This window comes from Ambystoma mexicanum, chromosome 4q (assembly GCF_040938575.1).
Source record: "Ambystoma mexicanum isolate Mex_15411 chromosome 4q, UKY_AmexF1_1, whole genome shotgun sequence".
Lineage (NCBI taxonomy): Eukaryota > Metazoa > Chordata > Amphibia > Caudata > Ambystomatidae > Ambystoma > Ambystoma mexicanum.
Genome location: NC_090928.1, coordinates 57,735,368 through 57,758,609, shown reverse-complemented (window position 1 = coordinate 57,758,609; position 23,242 = coordinate 57,735,368).

Genomic DNA, 23,242 nt, shown 5'->3' with positions numbered 1-23,242 from the left:
GTACCACCTTCATTAAAGTTACACATGACCTGTCTTTTACTCTAACATGATTTTTTGATTTAATAACACCTTTTGCGAGATTACCAATCCCAAATATTTTAACAAGAACACTTCAGTAACTTTAATCTTGCTTTTGTCCCACACATACCATTTTCTTTTTCTTTTACCACTCACTACCATTGTGCAGGATTTTGACAGGCATGTAACCAATCTTTTTGCACTTAGGTAGACTTCTAACCCTTTCAGAGTTCGCTGTAAACCTGCCGGAGTAAAATCAAGGAGGAAGAGGTTGTATGCATAGGCAATGCAGTGTATTCATAAATCACTGCATTTTGGTGGAAACCCGCCCCATTCATTAACCACATCCCAAAGCTCTGCCATATGTAGGTTGAAAAGGGTTGGAGCAATTACACAGCCTTGTCTGACTCCCTTCTCAATCGCAATGCTTCTTGACAAATCTCCTTCTGTGTTTAGCATGACTCTAGCTGTGTTATTCTAGTATAGGAGCTGTAACAAGCCGTTGTTAATACCCCAACCAGTTCGTTTTTTCCATAACCTAGACAGGTCTACGTTGTAAAATGCAGAGGGAAGTTCTAGGGCCTTGTAGATCAAGGGGGTGAAGGTAGGCACTACTGTGTTCATTAAACTTGTGAATATTAGTAATAGTTTATTATAAGATCTTTGGTGATCCCCAGAGAACCAATGTACACCACATTGGTATATAAAATACTGAACAGCACTTGTCTGGTGAAAGATTCACCAGACCTGGGGTTGCCACATTATGTAGTAAAGACTACTGATTATCTTCTTTCACTTTGTCATCAGTAATGTGTCCATCATCAAGCCACAAAAATGAAGCCGTTTTGATTTTTGCAATATATCTTCCTTAAAGTTCATTCCTTCATGTAAATAAACAGAAGCCTCTCGCACCCATGCATTTGGGACCGAGGACCTTCTTCAGGGTGGATTCTACAATGCCAATATCAAATAAATACTTGTTAAAGGATTTTAGCTATATCAACAGGGTGTCTACATAATGCTTATCACATAAATCTAGACAACAATGGGACACAACAAGAAAAAACTTGGAAAAAGGCAAGTACAAATAAAGGAGAAACATCCTGGTACCTGCAATCTTGAGCGGTCAAGAAGGCAAAGAACATGCATAAAGCATTATGATAATCTGTTTCTGTAAAAAAAAGAGTAAATGTCTATGTAAAAATGCCTAGTGGAAAATTCACTTATGTAAAGTATGCAATGAGAAGGATATTAGAGCATTCGAACTCTCTTACCTCCAGGTAGCAGTACAAGTCTCTCTGTAAAGACCTGAGGGGGGTCTGCACTTCCGCTCTCTATATGGTAAAAGGAAGGCACAGAGACCCCTGCCAAGATTCTCTATTATTGGTATGTGGTCGAGCAATCAAGGCCTAGCTTCTCGGGAGGTGATGCGAGCTGGTTCAGTGTAGTCCCCGAGCACCCATGAAGGAATGTCCACACACTGGATCGGTTAAAACACAGTCTTTATATAATTAATATTTAAGGTCATATACACAATCACAATAACTCACTTTGTACTCCGAAAATCTACAATGGTAGATATGCACAATTCTAAAGTGGTACCACTAACGTTATTAGATCTCCTTAAAGTGCATACGGTCAGAATGACGCACAGATCAAAATAAAGAGGAAACCAGCAGTAGAGGGAGGAAGGAAGGCAAGATGGTTGAGCAATAGGCAGAATACTGGTCCAGCTACCTAGACACAGTTCTGTGTGGAGACACCCCCCCAACCTGGGCAACTTGTAGAAGAAAGATACAAGCCCAGTCCATATATTGTTCACACTAGACTTACCAATAGTTCTGCAACCCCAAAGTACCTTGGTGTTGTGGCGTTCCGCGTCGGGGAAATCGACAACCCTTCTCGAGTGTCCTCCCTTTCAGGCAGGAGTCACGGGTCGACGAACGTCTGACGGAGAACAGGTCGAGCTACGACGGTGAAGTGGCTGTGTCGTTCCTAGCGGTGCTCGTTGACGGGGAAGCGTAAACGTCCTGCAAGGAAGAGGCATGCGGGGTACCTCAGTGTCGATAGTTCTGGACCGCAAAGAGTTGAAGAACTGTGGCCCAGCAAGAGCGTCGAGTCGTCGGAGTCTCTGTGGTCTTTGGGTGGCGGGAAACCACCGGTGGATGCTCCTCAGCGTATCGATGGTCAGGCCTTCTCCAGCAGGATACAGCGGTGAGGATGCAGACGAGAGCGTCCTTGGATCAATGAAGTTTCTTAGGCAATGTGAGCACGGCGGCTCCAGTCGGCGACAGCGGTCGGCAACAGTGGCGGACAACAGTCCGAGCGCTTCTCCTTGGAGTTCCGCAGCAGTCCCTGTATCGGTTTGGCAGCCTGTCGAAGGTCTGTCTACCAGGGAGCTTAGGCAAAGATCAGCTGTGCACGATGGTCCCTCGTAGCTCGGGAAGAGGGCGCCTTACCAGGTCCTCTCTGGGTCAGTTCTTGAAGCACAGCAGCTTTCAGATTGCGAAGGAGAGCAACAGCAATTCTTCTCGTCCAGCAGGGCTCAAGGTTAAGCTTCACTCCAGTTACTCGTCGTAGTGGACTTCAGCTTCTGAACACGATTCCTAGCAGTGAGAGGTCCCCAGATAAACTGTTGATCTCCCATTCATTCCGCTGGGTCATACTCAAGCATCCAATCACGACAAGACATTCATGCAGGCAGGCAGCCAATCAGGCACACAAGGTATTCAGGCCATTCACTTCTCTCCAGACACTCACAACAAGTTATGTGTATTGGGACAAGTACCGAGCCATTCAACACTCCAAGCTGCATTCATACCGGTTTCGGGCAGGGCTGTCTCAACCATTGTGTCAAACACCAGATACTAGACAGTCACAACATAGAATGTATTTTCGTCACACACTCCATTCACCCAGGTCCCATCCACAGGCGTACCCACAACATACGGTCGTTGAGAAGGTTCCAGCCAGTCTGGTCGGCACTTCCCCCACACTACCATATATGGAACTTCCACCCAACAGCCAGTCAGGGAGAAGGGACAGAGGCAGGGCTTCCCGGGACTTCGGGAAGGTCAGGGTCACAGGTGATGGAAGGCAAGAGGCCACGGGGGCCATTTTGCGTCCATCAGGAATCTATCGATTCCAATGACAGGGTCTGGGCATCCCAAAATGGAAGATGCTCAGTGCACCAGTCATTTCAGCACGGAGCTGCCACCAACCCGTACCCTGCTCGGTGGGTCACACACAGGTGCCCAAAACATACACTAGGGGCACAGGGTTGTACCCCTACCTATGGGTGCCATAAGGGTATCACATGGGTCTGTTCACCAAACCAAAAGAAAGAGCTGCACCGCCAGGATCCCACATGAACTCCTGCGCAGAAAACACGACAGAACACACGATAAAAAGCAGTAAAGGACAAGGATACGGAGGCCCTGTCCCTGCGATGCATTTCCAGCATCACAAAGTCGTGTTCTCCTGGTAGAGAAAACTGTATCTAGATGTCACTAACTCTAAGTCTGAATGCAGCGTGCAGAGTTAAAGGCATGGTCTAGTAAAAAATGTTATTGTCCCTACGGGTCGGCCATGTTTTTTTAAGCCTAAGTGGCTCGATTTTAGAAAACTTTCCTATGGACCTTACCCGAGTTTTCGTCCATTAAACGCACGCGAAAACAAGCACCAGGGAGCCGCCATTTTCTGATAATCCTATCTTTTCCCCGATCGCCCTGGCTGACCTGCTTTTGCGGCACTAAATCAATTCCCCCGCCCCTGAGCCTGTCATCAGCAGACTCGTACCGCCCATTTCGCAACGCCAAAGCACGTCTCGTGTCAACATTCGCTGCGTATTGACGTGTCGCCATGGAAATAGCAGGACGCCTCTCTCCTCAATAAGTATAAACAGGCCGTTTCACAACACACAGCAGCCGATTTTCGATTCCATTTCTCTCTCTGTGTTACTTTGAGTATTCTGTGACTCGTTTCAGTGCTCTGGTCAGCTACCTTCGCCGCTTGTAGCCCGTGTGAACAGATACCAGTACCACCGCTATAAATTATTTTAGTTTATTTAACACACAATGGCTACAATAATGCCCTACATGTACGAGCCCGAGTATACCGAGGAGGAACTACTGGAAAGGGAAGCAAGCGAAAACGATGGGGATTCGGACGGCAGTTGGCAGGACGAATCAACAGATGAAGAGCCTGGGCCTAGTCGAATGGACGGCGTCTCCACCTGGTGCACATGCAATCGGTGCGAGCTAATGCCAACTGAGGACGAGAACTGCTGCTGCCGAGAAAACTCGGGATGCCTGGCCTACATTTCGGAAGGCGAGCCACGACCGCAATGCATCACCGAGCTGCCAGACTTCAGGGCAGCCTGCCTCACACGGGCCGTGTTGAGAATAATGATGGTGCTTATGCACGAACTTCGAGCAACTGTTCGTCCTCGTAATCCGAGTAACGAGTAAGTATACTCTGCTTGTCATGCCACTCCTATTTCATGGTCTTCTACTGTATCCAAAATTACATCTACATATCATTGTAACGCATGTAAGTCGTTGAATAGTGTGCATTGTCTAGATAGCATTTGTCCGTGTAAAATGCCATTAGTTACAAGAATTGTCATTGACAACAAACGTTTATTAAACTTATCTTGGTCATTTAAAAACAGTTTGTTTCATTCCTTTTCACAGGTGGTACAGGCTGGTGGCCTATCTTTCCTTTACATGGTGGCTTCACGGGAGGCTTGGACACCGCGTTCGAAGAGTGATACCCGCCTGTGCCGTTCGTGCCATTAGAGAAACGTTCCCGAGTGACAGCGGTCAGTACAGGAGATTTTCTCTCGCTGTGCTGCAACCTGACCTGTATAATCTTTAAAGTCTTCTATTTTTGTGTCATGAAAATAAGATACAAAATAAAACACCACATATATTTTAACAACATTTGTCTCGATTTTTTAAATGAATCAAGTGTGTCTCCATTCAAGGATGGACGTCAGACATCTGTGCTCCGAATGGGTGAAGGTCTGGTTGCTGTGAAGCAGGGTGGTCACTATCTATCTAAGCTAACATAACATATTATCGATAATGCATGCACTAAAACACACTTGTTCAAAGTCTTTCAGTAGGTTATGTCTCTATAAAAGTCACACATATATCTATACTAACATTTACCATTGGATTATACAGTCTTGACCACTATAATACACCGGTTGAAGTGTGGGTCTGTGCTCACAAGAATCTCCGGTATGTGGCATTTGTTATTGATAAGCAACGATATACTATCATTGATATAAAGGCGATATACTGTATATTGATATAAAGGTGGTTCGCGCAGGTGGATGCGCGCTGGCATGGGGGGCTGTCAGGGGCGCCAAAGGCCAAGGTGCCAAACTACATGTACACTTCAAAAGGTGTCCCACGCCAAGGGGCCATTGTTCACATGGCCTCCTCAGACCCCGTGTCTCCAGGCAGGCCTCCCCTGAGGCAGGCCGCCCCCCTGCAATCCACATAAGTGTGTCTCCATTCAGCAGTCTTCCTGTGCCTTATCTGCACGCCCCAGGGCCATCCATCCCACCCCCCTGTATCAAAGGCGGTTCGCGCCGGTGGATGCGCGCTGGCATGGGGGGCTGTGACGGGCGCAAACGGCCAAGGTGCCAAACTACATGTACACTTCAAAAGGTGTCCCACGCCAAGGGGCCATTGTTCACATGGCCTCCTCAGACCCCGTGTCTCCAGGCAGGCCTCCCCTTCAAGCAGGCCGCCCCCCTAATATCACAACATACATACGTCATTCATTCACAAACACACCCCAGTTTCTAATACTTTAAAAACCACTCGATATGTCTCATGAGAACATCTTTGTGCTTTGCAAGTCAACTCCTGAACGTGCTACCTGGGAACCACTGAGATCTATGCTAATCTGCTCGTCGTCGTGCTAACCGTGAACTTCTGTGACCGCTTCGAGCATACCCATCAGTGCGCTACCTGTGGCCATCCACCTATTCTCCCGCAACATACTGCTCTGCTTGCTGAATCCAACTGTTTGTTGGTAAAGGTAAGGCCATGTATCCTGGTCATATTTCGCAGATTTTTAAATTTCTATCTATTTTTGAGTACACAATAGTGCTATGTTCATTGGTCTCATTGGTATTGACTTGAGTTTCCATTGCTATGCTATCAATAGATCTATTTATTTTCATCTGTGTCTATTATCATTGAATTGCATCCTTCGGGGGTCCAGTCTATAATGTAAGCATGTTTCCTTCTCGTGCAAGACAGAACATCCAAGGGACGAGTCACATGTTCAGATTTCCGTCACATCAATTATACATTTCTGCAACTTATGCAAATACTAAGCAGCACATAACTGGTATAGTTCCTGCGACCAAAACAAACCTTGCATTGATCATTGTATGATTCATTTACTTTTGTATCAAATCTTTATTCTTGAAGATTGTATAATAATGTCGATATTTACTTTTCAGATTTATCAACAATGCCTGCCTGTTCGATTAGCGGTTGCCCTTCGAAGACCCATGCGAAATCTGAAGGAACTACAATGCATGTATTCCCGAAAACTGTTGATCGAATCAGAGAATGGGTCAGACATTGCGGATATCCACTGGATGAGCTGGAAAGTAGAGTCCAACAAGTCTTAGAGGACAAGAGGGGTGATCAATACCGCATCTGCAGCCGGCACTTTTCCTTTGACATGTACACAACTTCTTGGGTAACAAAGAAGAATAAACGGCGAACGACACGGAAATTGCGCGAAAACGCTATTCCCACTCTATTCGTCCACATTCCGCCACCGGTAAATCAAGTGTCCGGATTTAGCTTTCGGCCTTGCGGTAGTGTGTAGCCGAATGGATTCATTGATATTTTAGGCGTTCTATCCCTTGTAATAATTTCGATATTGATATGAGTGTATAGTTTTTTGAATAATGACATTTCTCAATATATTCTTTTTCGATTTCATAACCCACAAACGCAATGTGTATATATATATATATATATATGGGGACAGGGAACTGTGCTGTATTGAGCATTTTTCAAGTATTCTCTCGGCTTACATGGCTATTTTTAATATTGGCATTTCATTATCAATCATTAATTGACCTTTACAACTTCTTGACTATCCCTTGAATCTGAAGCAAGAACATTCTACATCCTTGACGTGGTCGCAGTTATCAACCACTTCTAGCGCGTATCAGGTAATCTTACTAGGCTAATCCGCTACATACTTGTTTTATGCATGTCAAGTAATAGTTTTATTCTATCGTGTAATTATTTTACCGAATGTTTGGTTACTGCTTTCCAATTGATATACACCTTAGTTATCGTCCACTGGTGTTTGTTTTCAGTTATAATTAGTGTTATCCATACTAATGCAAGTACTGTCTTTCAGGGAGATGCTGAAGCGTCCGCCACATCTACAACATTTCTAGATGTTTTTCAACATCAGGAGGTATGGATACCGACAGCTCCATCGAGCATCATCATCAGAGCTGGAATTCTTGTCGTTTGATTGTTCTACACAATGTTTCATTCGTGGTTAGCCGTTGATATGTACCTGTGCTGTCGACCCCAGGTGTGCGTTATGTTTTCACAATTGTAAACCTCACTAATGCAAGTACTATGTTTCAGGCAGTTGATGGAACGTCAACCCCTGCACTTGATGCGGAGCCTGACATTAAAGTATACGAATCGGCGCAACAGCTTTCGGAAGTGCGCACTACATTTGCAACATCCATAGATATTCTTCAGCAGAACGAGGTATGGATAATGACAGCTCCATCATGCGTGATCATATAACGTGATTCCATTTGCTATACTTTCTTCCCTATTAACGCAAGTACTGTGTTTCAGGGAGACGACGGAGCTTCCACCACAATCACAACATCTCATTTAGATGATGCAGATGTAAAGGAATCGTTGAAATAAGTCGATGAAATGTGATCATATTTGGATTTTCCTTGATTCTTTTGGACAATGCATCTTTCGCGGTTATCTCTTTATATGTACCTGTGCGTTCGACCCCAAGTGTGTGTTATGTTTCCAATATTGAAAACCATACTAATACAAGTACTGTGTTTCAGGGAGATGACGGAGCTTCCACCACAATCACATCATCTCATTTAGATGATGCAGATGTAAAGGAATCGTTGAAATAAGTCGATGAAATGTGATCATATTTGGATGTTCCTTGATTCTTTTGGACAATGCATCATTTGCGGTTATCTCTTTATATGTACCTGTGCCGTCGACCCCAAGTGTGTGTTGTGTTTCCAATATTGAAAAGCATACTAATGCAAGTACTGTGTTTCAGGGAGATGCGGATGCCTCCTCTCTAATACAACCATTCATGGCAGTCCATGCAGAGCCAGAGGTATGGATACTGACAGTTCCATCGAAATAGATCATCACTGGTCGAATACTTGTCCTTTGATTGTTGCACACAATGTTTAAATCGTATTTGGCTATTGAGATGTACCTGTGTGTTCGTCCTCACGTGTGTTTTATGCTAACAATATTTTGATACATAGTAATGAAAGTACTATGTTTCAGGGAGACGATGGAGCCTCATTCCGTGCTGTCTATGCGGATACAGAAAATATAGTCATTGCAGCGCACGAGGAAGGGAGGACATGCGGAAAGGAATCGGAGCTACAGCGTGCAGATGTTGAAGGTCGAGTCAAAAAAGTTGCAAAGAAAAAAAAACAAAAAAAGGTTAGTTACAAACAGTTCATAACTTTAAAAAAATGTTTGTGCTGGGGACTATTTTATGTTTATTTCCAGTCAATTCTACTACACTCCATCTTGTGTTTAAACTGAACATCCCTTTTCCAATCTCTCTTCCAGTTACCTGTGGGTGTCAGAACTATACACACACAGACAGTGAAGCGAATGAGAGATGTGGCTTGCCAGACCGTGTACACTATGGAGGAACTATTAATTGAGGCTAGGCGTGTTCAGGCTCGAGATGCTCATGTCCAATGGCCAGAACATGAATTAATTGTGTTTGGAGACTACAGCAAAGTTGCATTGGACCATACCTACAGTGCGACCGCACCACCACAAGAAGATGTTATTGAATGTATTGAAGATAGCTCTGAAGTAGTTGCAGATCAATTTACACAATCTACACCCGCCAAAAATTTGCCACCAAAAAACCTGTCGACATTGTTGTGTTCTCCCATCAATGTTGAAGTAATAGATGTTGAAATGACAGTGAATGAACCAGCCGCAGCATCCATAGACGCATCAGAACTTGATATAAGCGATATTACTTTCCAATGTGTTGAAATCTCCACAACGTCAAAGGCCGAAACAACGTTGACGCAGGATGACAGTCTAATGAAAGAGAGCAAATACATTGTATTCGACAGTTGTTTGATGGAAATTATAAGTATGCTGAAATGTGTGCATTCCATTAGAGGGAAAGTATATGGGAAGCCATTGATTAATGTGACTCGTCAAATAAAAGGCAGTAACGTCAAAATAAATGCCGCCTGTAGATTAAATCATAGGTTCTCATGGTCTGCACAACCAATGCTGGGGAAACTGCCAGCAGGCAATCTACTGTGTGCAGCTGCATCACTTTTTAGTGGCTCCAGTTTTAGAAAGTTAGAGGCTTTCTTTCAGTTTGTGGGACTCCATTTCATTTCTAAAGCGCTGTACTACACATACCAACGTGATTATCTGTTTCCGGCCATTAGTGATTCTTGGAAAATTGAACAATTGTCTCTAGCAAGTACATTCGAAGGCAAACGATTCAGGCTAGCCGGCGATGGACAGTGCGACAGCCCTGGATTTTCTGCCAAGTACTGCACCTACCACTTTCAGGACATGGATAGTAAGAAAATTGTGAGTTCGGTGGTCGTGCAGGTAACACAATGTACATCCTCATTGGCCATGGAGAAACTAGGTTTTATAAAATCAGTGGAATATCTACAATCGAGGGGAATGCACATCGACCTCATAGCCACGGATAGACACGTTTCAATTGCCAAGACAATGAGAGAGCAGTTCCGACATATTAAACATCAATTTGACGTATGGCATCTTGCTAAATCAATCAATAAGAAAATCTCGGCTGCAGGGGAAAAAAAAGGTTTTGAAAGTATTTTGCAGTGGTCACATTCCATCACCAACCATCTTTGGTGGAGCTCAAAAACTTGTGAGGGGTCAGTGGAAAAACTACTTGAAAAATGGCGGTCACTGATGCACCACTGTACCAACGTTCACCGCTGGACAGCAAATGAACATTTCCACCAATGTGAACATGGCCCTTTGTCTCCAGAGGAGGCACAGAAGAAGAAGTGGTTGATTCCATCTTCACCGACACACAAAGCCATTGAGAAGATTGTTTTCGACAAAACTCTATCAAGAGATTTGAGAGGACTGACAGAATTCTGTCACACAGGAGATTTGGAGGTGTTCCACAATATGTGCCTAAAGTACAGGCCAAAGCGCTTGCATTTTAGCTTTTGGGGCATGAAACATCGCACTCTACTAGCGGTCTTGGCCCATAACAGCAATGTCGGGCGTGAACAATCTAGGACTAGGGGTAAAGTAAGGATGCCTCGCTACACTAAGGTGTTTTCAAAACGAAGTAAGCAATGGGTGATCAAACCAGTCTATGATGAAATGCAGTTCGACTTTGTGAAAGGCCTTATTGTTGCTGTGTTAGAGAAGCACAGATATGAAATTTTGGACGTTTCTGTGCAGAGCAGTGATCCATTGCCACCGAACATTGCGACTGTGCCATGCCCACCCGATGCACAGCTGATTTTCAAGTACAAATCCCGGTTTAAATAATTGCAATACGATTGTCTTTTTGTAAATAAATGTTATTGTACAGTGTACCTGTAAACCTAACCCCTACCTTCACCATCATGGGTGGCGAACAAGCTGGGTGTCATCTTTGAATTCTCTCTATTCACCTCACATATGTGTATGTATATATTTTTCTCATGTCTCATCTCATGTAAATGTAAATGCTGCGCACTGTTAACGGAGGGGAGGCTTGCGTATTGCAAATAATAAAACAAACAAACAATAAATCAAACTTTTAACTCAACTCCTGTGGTACTTTATACTTTCCCTGACCTTCCGCCAAAAATTAAATGTCTCAATTTGGGCTGCAAAGCTAGCAGACAATGGGGACAAAATTGGGGCACTTAGAACGCGCCAGCCAAGCGGGCCGTGGCATTTGGGAGAGAAGCCAGTTCGCATTTGCACATTGAGGCGCACTACATAGACGGATTCTAAACTTCAAGTTCTCACAGATGCCTATACTACGTGATGTTGCAAATAAAGAATGCGAAGGACAGCGCCCAGATGAGGCCCACAAGTCGCACTGGAAGTATAAGGGTCTATTGTTTTTTGACCTTGAGACAGGGACCATGCCGAAAGAACTACATTTGAAGGGAGTGCGCAATAACGTAAGGGACGATAAGGCAGAAAATTCAGAAACTAGACCAAGTTTCATTTTAGGTCAGTATATGAAAAATCGCTGTCAAGAGCACGGTCCGTTTTACAGACTGCATTACGAAGAGACACAATGGAAATTTCAAATATAATGTAAGTAAATCTTTACACGCTTTTATACCGGAATGAAGATTTAATGAATGGATGCATGAATGAATGAAGAGCTAGGAAAAGCAAGTAAAACTGTTCGTAGTGGGCACATGGGCATGCAGGTCCACTGGTCTCACCGATCTCGCTCCTTGGCCCAGCCACTTTTCCCTGCACTACGGGACTGCCTCTGTATCCTTCAGCCCCTTCTCCCGGCATTTACCTTGCACTTGCCACAAGCTGGCCCTATTATTTAATTTGTATTCCACTATCCTTGTACAGCCCATCCCCATGCGCGATCAGCAAGACACCTGGCCTAGTAGGATCGTTGTCTGTCTGCCCTTGTTCCCCACCTGCCTCGTCACGCCTAGAAACACTTGAGTATAGGCGCGTTACAAATGCCATATCATATATCATATCATTCCTCACGCATGTAGACTGTCGTTTATCATTGTGTGTTGGCCTCGATTTATCTCGTTACTTTTCGCATTGATTTTAGAGACGAACATACTCCATTGAACTACCCTTGCAAGCAAATAGTTTCTGATCGGCCGTAATAAATAAAAAGAGTAATATTAATGAAGTTCGGATAGCGAGACTAATTATAATTTTTTTGTTTTCATAACAGGTATTTGATCCCTTACTACCACTGCCATCTGTTTGAGACACCGGCGGATGGATTCTTCAGCAGACACCTGCAGCTTCGTGTCAACAACTGGAGCACGATCACCATATTATGGGACGATCGCCAAGGGCCCACATGCCCTTACGCTGTACTAGTGGCTAGAAGCAACATATCAACCTTTAGGCTGGACTAGTGCCTAGTTGATGGAACAGCCTTGCGGTTCACCGTGCTTCCAAAGTGATTCTTTTTACGAAAATGAACACCCTGTGTACCATAAAGGAACAGCGCGTGACTCAAGATGAAACGGAACAGTTATTGCGGATACAGATAAAAGAAAATAAATGGCTTCCGGAGTTCATATGTCAATTGCTGAATATTCTCTAAACATTTAATGTCAAATAAATGTACTTTACCAAATGTACCGTGTTGCTGTTTCATTTTAAAGTACAGTTTCATATTCCGAATTGTGGCGCGCTGTGTTGTGAGTTGATCTGTGTTGGTTTCCGGGTTCTGTGTGGAGTCGCGCAGAAGACGACTGGGCGCGTTTGCCTACGCAGCACAGTAACGTCACAGGGAGAGGCGGGGAATATGAATGTTTTGATAATGTCAGGCTCAGGGACGGGGGAATTGATTTAGTGCCGCAAAAGCAGGTCAGCCAGGGCGATCGGGGAAAAGATAGGATTATCAGAAAATGGCGGCTCCCTGGTGCTTGTTTTCGCGTGCATTTAATGGACGAAAACTCGGGTAAGGTCCATAGGAAAGTTTTCTAAAATCGAGCCACTTAGGCTTAAAAAAACATGGCCGACCCGTAGGGACAATAAACATTTTTACTAGACCATGCCTTTAAAATGTGAGCAAGTCCCTTATAGCTGCTGTCAAGTGTGTGCCTGTCATGAACGAAATTGGAGCGTAATTGTTTAATCTGTCCAATTTGGTGAGACTACTGGCCAAACGTAGAATAAAGGTTGGATCGCTGCTTACCGAAATCCGGAATGAACATGCCGTCTTCAGTGTGGCACGGGTCGCATGGAGACTCGGATAGAAGGGGTCTACGAGGAGCATTCATTGTGTATAGAAGTGTTGTCAAGGGTAACCACACACTTGTACATGATGACGTGCACAGTAATGTGGGTTCACAGCGTGTGGGGTTGCTCTGGCAACTGGTAAGCAATACCTCAGGTCAAACAAGCCGCCTTAACAAGAGGCCTTCTGAGTCAAATCATGCATAAAAAGGAGTTTGTTACAAGTGTAGTGTGTAAAATATACCATGTCTCGGTGTCTCTAGGGAATATTAGAGGCAAAATGCATGTCTATCTAGATGTCGGGCAGTAGCTCTAGTTGATGCAAAATGCCCCGAAAGTTAATCAGGAGAACTGCTATGGCTGCCATGTATAATGTGTGCCCTAACCCTCCCCCAGCCAATGACGTACACAAAGACACCGCCAAACCACTCAAAATGGTTCCCGTGCGTTTTCTATATCCAGTCTGCAAGGGACTGAAAAACCTTAAATTATCCGCCCACTGCAATAGATCTTTTAAAACTAAAGTGGCTACTATATTTAAAGATGTGTCAATTAATGCTATGAGCCTATACTTAACCACATCGTCTCTGAAACCTTTTTCAAAGATTGGTACCAGTGTGGCCTGATTCCACGATTTAGGACATCCCAGAGACAGCTACCTGCGTAAATAATAGAAATAAAATCTCTGCCCAGAGCTCAGTGTTATCCTTTAGTAGAACATTGTTGATTCCATCCAGACCACAGGCCCAGGAATTTTCCAGGTTCCCTATGAAGTTCATAATGTCCAACCTGTCAAACGAAAAGGTTCATTTGTTCAGTGTAGTACCAATTACCAAAGATGTTTGTCAAATGACTTACATTATCCTTAAACTTTCTGGTAAAATAGTCCACCCATATGCCTTCTGCAAAACAAGAAAACTGATTTATTGACTGCGAATTAGGTTGGACAAAGGAAACTTGCACACTTCCTTTTAAAATAGAACCAAATGATTTCATAAATGAAATAAATTGGAAAGTTCAATATAAGTCTTCATAAAGTCTCGATTTAATCATGGTATGGTCAGCCGACACGTGTTTCAACCCAGAGGTTGTTCTCAAGGCACTTTTCTTAATGACCTGGTATATGGACCGTAATGGTCTTCAAAGAGCTGTTCGGTGGTCAGCTGCTATGCTGCAAGCTAATGCTCTAAATGGTTACATTTGCAAAAAGATGATTGGCACAACTTGAAGTAAAAGTAAAGGTTGAAATCTATGTGCCTGCAATATAATGACTGCACAGGTGATTCACTTCAATTAAATGTTTAACATCCTCCGCCTTAAATGGCAAGTCTCAATCCATGGGCTCAGTCCCGTCTATACACTCGTGCACACAGATTTCAACCTTTACTTTTACTTCAAGTTGTGCCAATTATCTTGTTGCCCCTGGTGGAGTTGGCAAGCAAACCCCCAGGAGGCTCCTTACTAGCCAACCGGTAGCATTCCGAAATAGTGAGGATATTCCACCTAGACAGGGTCTGCTTAGAAACAGCCTGTCCCAAACAGTGTCCAGTATATCCCACAAAGAGCTGCTCGTCCACTTTGAGCTTTTATCTCTCCAGAATGGCCAAGCTCAAAGCTCTCGTAGGATCCAACCTTTGGAGCCGGTCCTCATCCTTACTAGGATGAGAAGGAGGATAGAAAGCGGGGAGTACCACCTTCTGACTAAAATGAAATTCTGACACAACCTTAGGCAAAAAGGACGGACAAACACTCGGTACAACCCTGTCCTTGTGGAACAAAGTAAAGGGTGGCTTAGAAGAAAGTGCCTGCAACTCGCTCAATCTTCTAGCAGATGTAACTGCAACCAGGAAAATAGTCTTAAATGTCAAAAGCCTCAATGGGCCAGAGTGCAAAGGCTCAAATGGAGCACCCATCAGAAATTTCAAAACCAAATTAAGGTCCCAGACTGGCACCTGAAATGGCGACGGCGGGAACACATTCATGAGCCCTTTCAAAAACTGAGTGATCAGTGGAATTTTAAAATAAGAGCATTCCTCTGAAGAGAGCTTAAATATAGACAGTGCTGCCAAGTAGCCTTTAATGGTGCCCACCTGAAGACCCCTGTGGACCAAGGAAAGCAGGAAAAAGAGAATCTCCGGAATCGAGCACTGAAAAGGATCCACATTCCTTCCTCTGGGTGAAATACTTAACCTGTCTGATAGACCGTCCAGTGCTTGTATTACATCTTCAAGACTCATGCAATGGTCCAAAGGAGATGTACTTGCATGTTTTTCTACATGTAATAGGACTGGACCTGAAATCTCGATGCCGTCTTCGTGTTCCATGACAGACCTGGCCGACATCAGAGAGTAATTTGGTAGTTGGCCCAGTTCATCCACTTGACTGTATAATCTTGACTGGACAAGAGGGAAAAACATTGTGATTTTATCTTGCTCTATCTGCTGACTTTTGCTATTCTGAATCTGTAAAGTCTTTTCCATTTCCTTGTCAAGAGGTGTGGGGTCACCACTGTTAAAATTCAATCAGTTTTTCCAGCCCTTCAGTACTTTTTTGACTATCAGTATTAGCACAGCAGTCAGACCTTGGGTCCACAGGTAATTGTAACTCTACTGATGTTAGCAAGAGCGTTGTTTTGCAGTAGGGTTCCAGTATCCACGTCCAACACAGGCAGCTCCAAGGGAACACTCCCTGCAGTCACTGCCTGTCACTCGTTTCTTTACTGTTGAACTCTGCTCAGCCCCGGTGCTCTGTGCCTCTTACCGACTGGCTAGGCTCTGCAAATGGCACTGGACATTACCGGCTCGGGCCAATGCCACTCAAGGGGTGCCATTACCCACAAGCAATACTCAGAGGCCAGACACCCAAAGTCATTGCCCAAGACTAAAATTCCTATGATTAACAGAGCGTTTTTGTTTATAGTACACGTCCCCACAGCTATGTTAAATGAACACAGAATCACTCCATAATATACAACACACACACACAAGGCCAATGTCAAAGGTGTCAAAAAGCCTGTGCAATGGCTTACTAATTTGGTGCTTCCTTTGCAGACAAAAGCCTTCCCTGGCAAGTTACCTCTCAAACGAAGAGGTGCAGTGAGCTCAACGCTCACTATTCGCTCTCTAGTCAGGAAGCTCTGCTTGACATCTGTCTAGCGGCCAGACGGCAACCCACACCTACCCCCACTTTCCAACTCCGGACCACCACCAAGACACAATGGGATTGGGGGAGGCAGCCGAAACTGCAGGTTATCTAAACAGCGCCCTGCATGCTGCATTAGGCATCCCCAAAAAGGAACACAACCACTGCCAGGAAACAGGTACACTGTCTACCCATTAAGGAGCGCCTCATTAAGACCCTCGATTTGACCCACAAATGTGTCCACAAAACTGCCCCCCCCTTACCTGCACCAAAGAATACACATATCTGCGTCCACAAGACCAATCAGAGCTCCATACTCCAACAGGCTCACAGTTCCCAAAATCAAGCGAGTCAGAGCAGGTGGAGCCAGCTTCCCTTACAGCACTGCAATGGAATGCCCTTCCACCATCTCTTAGAGCCAAAAACTCACACATGGTCTTCTGCATATCGGTCAAGATGCTACTCCATATCTAACCTCTACCATATGCTACACATATATCACACTGCCAATACTACTTGCCTGTCACTTACACTGCCTGCCTAAAATGTATCATGTATGCAAATAATCTGTATTGACTCCTAAGGCGTCTCTGAAGCCCCTTGTATCTAAGCTCTTCACATGTAACAGCGCCTCGATGCCCAAGGGCTGTCTGCGCGCTACATACATTTAAATAAAGGGACAAGACCCGCGGGCAGGAAGGGTGGAGCCGCAGCCATGTGTATATGAGCCGTAGGCACCTCCGCAGCACCAGCTCTCCACGCTGCTGCTAAGTCCTGAGGAAAGGACCGCACGTCTGGGACATCAAGCACACAACGCACCGCGTTTGACCGTCAAGCCACAGAGAGCTGTCCACACCGAGTCAGCTGCTTCCGACAAGCCCTTGATAGTGAAACAGACACATATTCAGCCTTTTACCATAAAAGCTGTTTAGCACTATTGGAAGATGAATCGACTTATATTAAATTGGATAATGATTCAGTCAATCAGATCAAATTGATGATTCAGGCAGTTGTAGAAAAAGCCCTTAGCAATTAATGGATCCACGATAAGACTAAAGCATTCTTGATCAATCGGTTCCCAATCACTCCAGTTTTTTAGTCTTCCTAAAATATATAAACACTAGACATTACCACCATTTAGACCCATTGTGGCAGGGACCAAAAATATATTTGATCCTTTGGCCATTTATGTCGATACAATTGTACAGCCCTTGGGGCAAGCAACACCAACATACCTGAGGGACACTACACATTGCCTGAACTGTTTACAAGACATAAAAGAAATAAAGACTGCGCACATCCATTGAGAAAAGGATCCAGTCTATATACATCCATTCCCCATAATGAAGGCATTGAAGCAGTGGAACGGAAGCTTCTACAAGCAGAGTCAAATAGGGCCAATAAACAATTCATAATTGAACTCGCACATTTTCTATTTAACGACTACTTTAGATACAATGGCCTTTCTACGCACATGCATCCAGAACATCCATGGGCTTTGCGTTGGCCCCGGCATACGTGAACATCTTCATGTATCTATTTACGAAATCATATGCATTAGATCATCCACATTGGCCGGGGAAGATAGCGATTTGGAAAAGATAGATTAATGACATTTTCAGAATTTTGTCCGGGAGTGTACAGGAGTTGGGTGAATTTTTGGAGTATATAAATTCGACACATTCACCCATTAAGTTCACTTTAGACATGGTTCGCCTGTCCTACACTTCCTAGATGTCCAACTGGGGATTGTGGAAGGAAAACTAGTAACATCACTGTACCCCAAACATACCGATGTCAATAACATGTTGCACTATGCAAGCTTCCACCCAAGAACAATGACCAGGAGTTTGCCATACAGCAACTTCTTAGACTTAAGAGAATCATTACTGACCCAGAGGTCTTCATTGCAGAATGCAATGACCTTCAGAGCAGATTTGCGAGTAGAGGCTATCCAAAGGTGTTATAAGAAGCTATACACAGAGCAGATCTAGCCACGAAAGAGGACTAGACAGATTCCAAAAGTCCTACATTTTTAAGAGGAAGTGGAAAATTCTACACCATGACCCTTATTTGCTCAAATTATTTCCGAAGCCACCTATAATGACGTACGCAAATGGGGGTAATTTGAAGGACAGTGTGGTACGTGCTGAAATGAGATTGACAGATGGTGCTTAGGACATGCAGGAAAGGTACTTTTCCCTGCCTTGCATGAAGTTACTGTAATGTCATGAAAGGCTAAACTATCTCTTGTCCATATACAAGCCAAAATATTGCTCTATGAGACTATGCCACCTGTCCAACATCAGGATTCATTTATTGTATTAACTGCCCATGTGGCCTATTATATGTGGGCCAGGCATCAAGACCAGCTAGAGAGAAGTGGATTGAGCACAAATCTAACATCCGGACCAAAAACATTAAATCACTGGCTGCACAACTTGTTGTGTGGCAAGTTCAGTTTATGATATTGGAGGTCGTTAAACCTCTAAGCAGAGGAGGAGATTTCATCACACACCTTACACAGCAGGAAAGTCATTGCATACACCTGCTAGACACACTACATCCAAAAGGTATGAACAAGGAGTTCAGCCTTCATGGTTTCATTTTAATGGTACATACTTATGAGACGGGTACAGGTGCAAAAACATTTGCAGACCTGGGGCGAACATATTGATAAACGTGAATCTGTACAGTTAAAAGAATGGTTCAATTCATATGTGATAATAGAACTTGTCTACATTGTATGTTATGAAGTCGCTTGTGATTTAATTTTGTTCTTTCGCATATTTGACATGTGCTTTACATCGATCACTGTTGACAGAGAATTAGTGGTAAAGTCTCCATTGGAATAGCTCAAACCAAAGACATAAGAAATTGGACATGAAATATTTCTATTTTGGAACAAGAATGCGAATACATGTATAAATGTAACTTTTGAACATTAATGAGCTGCTTGTTCAGCCTTAAGGTGTGCGGGGGTATGGGGGTGTCCATAGATTGGACACCTTTCTTTATAAGTTAGAAACGAGCATTGGTTGAAGTGGGCAGGTGTGGTTGGGATTTTTTTTGTAATTCAGTTTTACTGTTCCTGTACTTTTATTTTAAAAACAAACCATTCCAGAATGGTTCGACTGTAAAATAAAAGTTTAGGAAGAAGTTGCACTTTGGTGCACTGTGTCAAGGTATGATGTTCCCTTATATAGCAGGCGACTTTGTAGTTTGCTTTCACCTTTAAAGGGGGTTCTGAACCTGGGACCTGCTGGATCAGCTCCTGTTTCACATCACGGTGAGCTATCGCAGAACTGCTGTGTTGCTATTATGTTTTCGGTCACCTGCTTGGGACCTAGCCCATTCCCAGGCCCCATCCATAGGCCTTCTGCTGCAGTAATCAGAATGTTTCCTTTGCATTTAAGCAATTTAACGTAAAAATACTGCAGGCACTGCTGTGCGTGCAGTTAATGGGTAGGTGAGAGGGGTGGCTTTAATCATTAGCATGCCCCTTAACGGGAGCGCATGGTGGGTTATTATGAGGAGGAGGGTCCCTAAAGTTGCATGCTGTAGGGGACAATGAATGGTTATTTAAAATGCATTTTGCATTTTCTTCCCCTGTTTCCTTCAACCATTACACATTGGTGGGGGAAGAATAGAGGAAAGGCAGGACCCAGTTATGGGGTTTGATTTGCGTTTTTGAGAGGGAGTGGTGATGGGTTTGTGGGGAGCAAAGGCAGGTCAGCAGGGAGTATAGTTCCCTTACTTCTTTTCATACACTTTGACCACTGGATACAAGTGACAGGTATTCACCCCATTTCACCCCAGATTCATATTGATGCAGGGGCCAAGCTTTGACCATTGATTTTTGATTTGTGCCCTTACAAATCTGATGTTTTAGTGAGACTATGTCCTTACCCACCACATGCTTAGAGCTATTTGAGATTAAATGTGGTTCCAATACAAACAGGCCAGGCCAATATTTGCCGAAGTAGGAATATTCGAGCATTATGAGGGGTCAGAAATGTAAAGCGGACAACTATGTTAAGATTTTTCAAAATATGGCATTTTATTGAATTAAAAGGTTGGATAATGGCCTCACTATCCCTACCTTGAGGATTTCCCTGCCTAAAATCAACTAAAGGAAACACTAACAAAGGATATCTGTGCCTAAGACATATACATACAATAACAATGCATGACAGTTCAAAGACAACACAACCCAAGACTTGAAATCATAATATAACCATAATGTCTCCTTTTAATCTGGATTAATTCCCCTTGCCCAGATTCAAGCAGATTTCTGCTCCATAGTTCGAAAGAAATAAGGAATCCTGGTTTGGAACAATATTCCAACACAGTTCTTTGTGACTCCAACTTGACAACAGAAAGTCTCACCGCCAGTGATTCCACAACAAAAATAAAAGGTACTTTCTCTTCCATGGGCAAGAGTAAGTTTATCCTCTTCACAAAGAATATTCTCTTAAACAATAATTGCCTTTTTCAGGATGATTTGCCACAACTGAATATTTCAGATGAAATATAACTTCTCTACAGCAGTTATGCAGTTCTTTCTTCAGCACCACAAACATAATGTCTTTGTGGGGCTGAAGAAAGAACTATACAAAATTGCAGTACAGAAGTTAAATTTCTTCAGTTGTGGCAAAACATTGTGACAAACACATTGTCATTGTCAGCACCACTTTATGGCACTTCATCAACTTCAACCTGGTTTACTTCCACAAAAGGCCTATGGCTTCAAAGGTTTGCCATTCAGTTATACTCCCCTGACCGAACAGCGTTTCACAGTCAGTGTTTCTGTGGTTAGAATTAACCTATAACAGCTTTTCAACAGCTTCACAATGTTCAGTATTCTGCAACAAAGTTTTAACACTTCAGAGTAAACCAGATTCACATTGGCGCCTCTGCAAATTATGCCCCTCACCTTTAGAAAAACCTTTAGCAGAAGGGCTGTCTTCCTGCCACTCGCCTCCCCACTGCATAAGTAACCAAATACTGACAAGGATAAGATCTTATTCTACTTCTTCCTTGGCTTTGGCAAAGTGGGAGCAGACCAGTGTTTTGTTATATGCTTCTCAAAATATGGGCAACAAGCTTCACAACCTTTGGACCTTTCATTAGTACCCTTGTGCCTTTGGCAATATCTGGTTTATTTGAATGACCTTGTTCTTGTTTTCTTTTGGCTGGACAATGGTTGCATGTATTAGTTTTTAATAATGTTGCCGCCTTGGTTTGTTGGGCACTGAACAAATTCACACGCTTAACTTCACAGTCATTTGGTTTTGACAAATAGTGCTTTCATCGCTTTTCGATAGTTCTGTATTCAAAATCACTTAGTACCTCTTCCACTCATAAACAAGTGTAAACGACTGCTTGCGTGTTCAAGGCATTGTCCAAGCGCTCCCCGGTCACTGTCAACTTGTAAACCCACTGGGTGAGTTGTGCATGTCCGATCCTCTTGTTCACAGATCTTCTACTTCAGTGGCTTCTCGTGACCCAGCAAGCAGCTTCTCCTAGTCCTGTCACACCCTTCTTTCTTTCTCACCTGTTTTTCCTTGTTTGTGGTCTTTTTGGGAGCACCTTCCTTCTTCCTCACCGATCGAGACTTGTACAGGTAGTGACGCGAGTCTTTGGATTACAGCATGAGGTAAGCAGACTGCCTTAAGCAGGATAGCGTTCAGTATCCAGGAATGTTCAGCGACGGAATCCAGGAAGGAGAGAGGGGGTAGGCGTCCTATGCTCAGAGAGTACCGGGAAGACCGCAGCACCGAGCATGAGACGGGATCCGGGATAAAATGTGATAAGGCTAGCAGAAGCAGGGCAGGAATCATGAGCAGGTTCCAGGAAGGAGGAAAAAAAGGGGTAAGGAACTGAAAAATAGCACAGATCAATTCGATACACACACGTAACAACTCCAAGCAGTTGCATTGAGATGCGCAGAGCCGCGGGGCGTGCCAGTTTTCTAGGAAGCAGAACGTTGCGCGTAAACACTAGAGCGCAGCGTTTCTGAGCCGTCGGCCATGTTGGAAGAATCACCGACCTGATGTTGTGGTGCATCATGGACCACGAAGTACAGAAGGGCCGGAATCGGTGGTCCATGACAAGTCCTCCCCCAGCAATTCTTTTAACAGGAGCTTCCCTTGCTCCATAGGCTCTCTGGTGCACGCCAGCCACTGGACACAGACTCTTGGGAGGGAAAGCTTTATTCACTTTAGCTTGCCACTGCACACAGGTCTTCAGAGGGCAAGCGTCTTGCACGTTTCCCACTGCACAATCTTTGCACTTAAGATGACTGGAGTTACAGACCCTCTCTGGTCCTGCAACTGTCTTAGGCTTAACAGTGGACCCAGCGTCTTCTCATTCCTCCAGTTTCTGCATCAGCTGCATACACGGACTGCACTGCTCTTTCTGCTTGCTCTGCTCCATAATGCCCTGCACCTGAGCTGGGGGTCATTTCTATTAACAATCTGACCACTCCTGCAGCATTTTCCCCGTTTATCCCTCTTCCTAGTCCCAGTATTGTATTGTTTATTTGTATAGCGCCTAAACACAGGGAAGTGTTTCAAAGCGCTCAAGCAGGGTGGGTGTAAAAATACATTTAACAGTTTGAAATACAGCAAATAGGCCTGGCAGTGATTCTGAAGTTTTGAACAGTGTCTGTTCCCCCTTGTCTTCACCCCCTTAATTGCAATCTTCAGGCGCGGTGCGTACGGATTGTGCAAATGAACAGAAGGTCATAGGGAAGGGAGGATCAAGTGCACCCGGTCGGTTGAGACTGGGGTGAGTGCAGAGTGAGACACTCTCTTGGGTTAGTTCACAAGTGCAGTGAGTGTGGGTGGGGT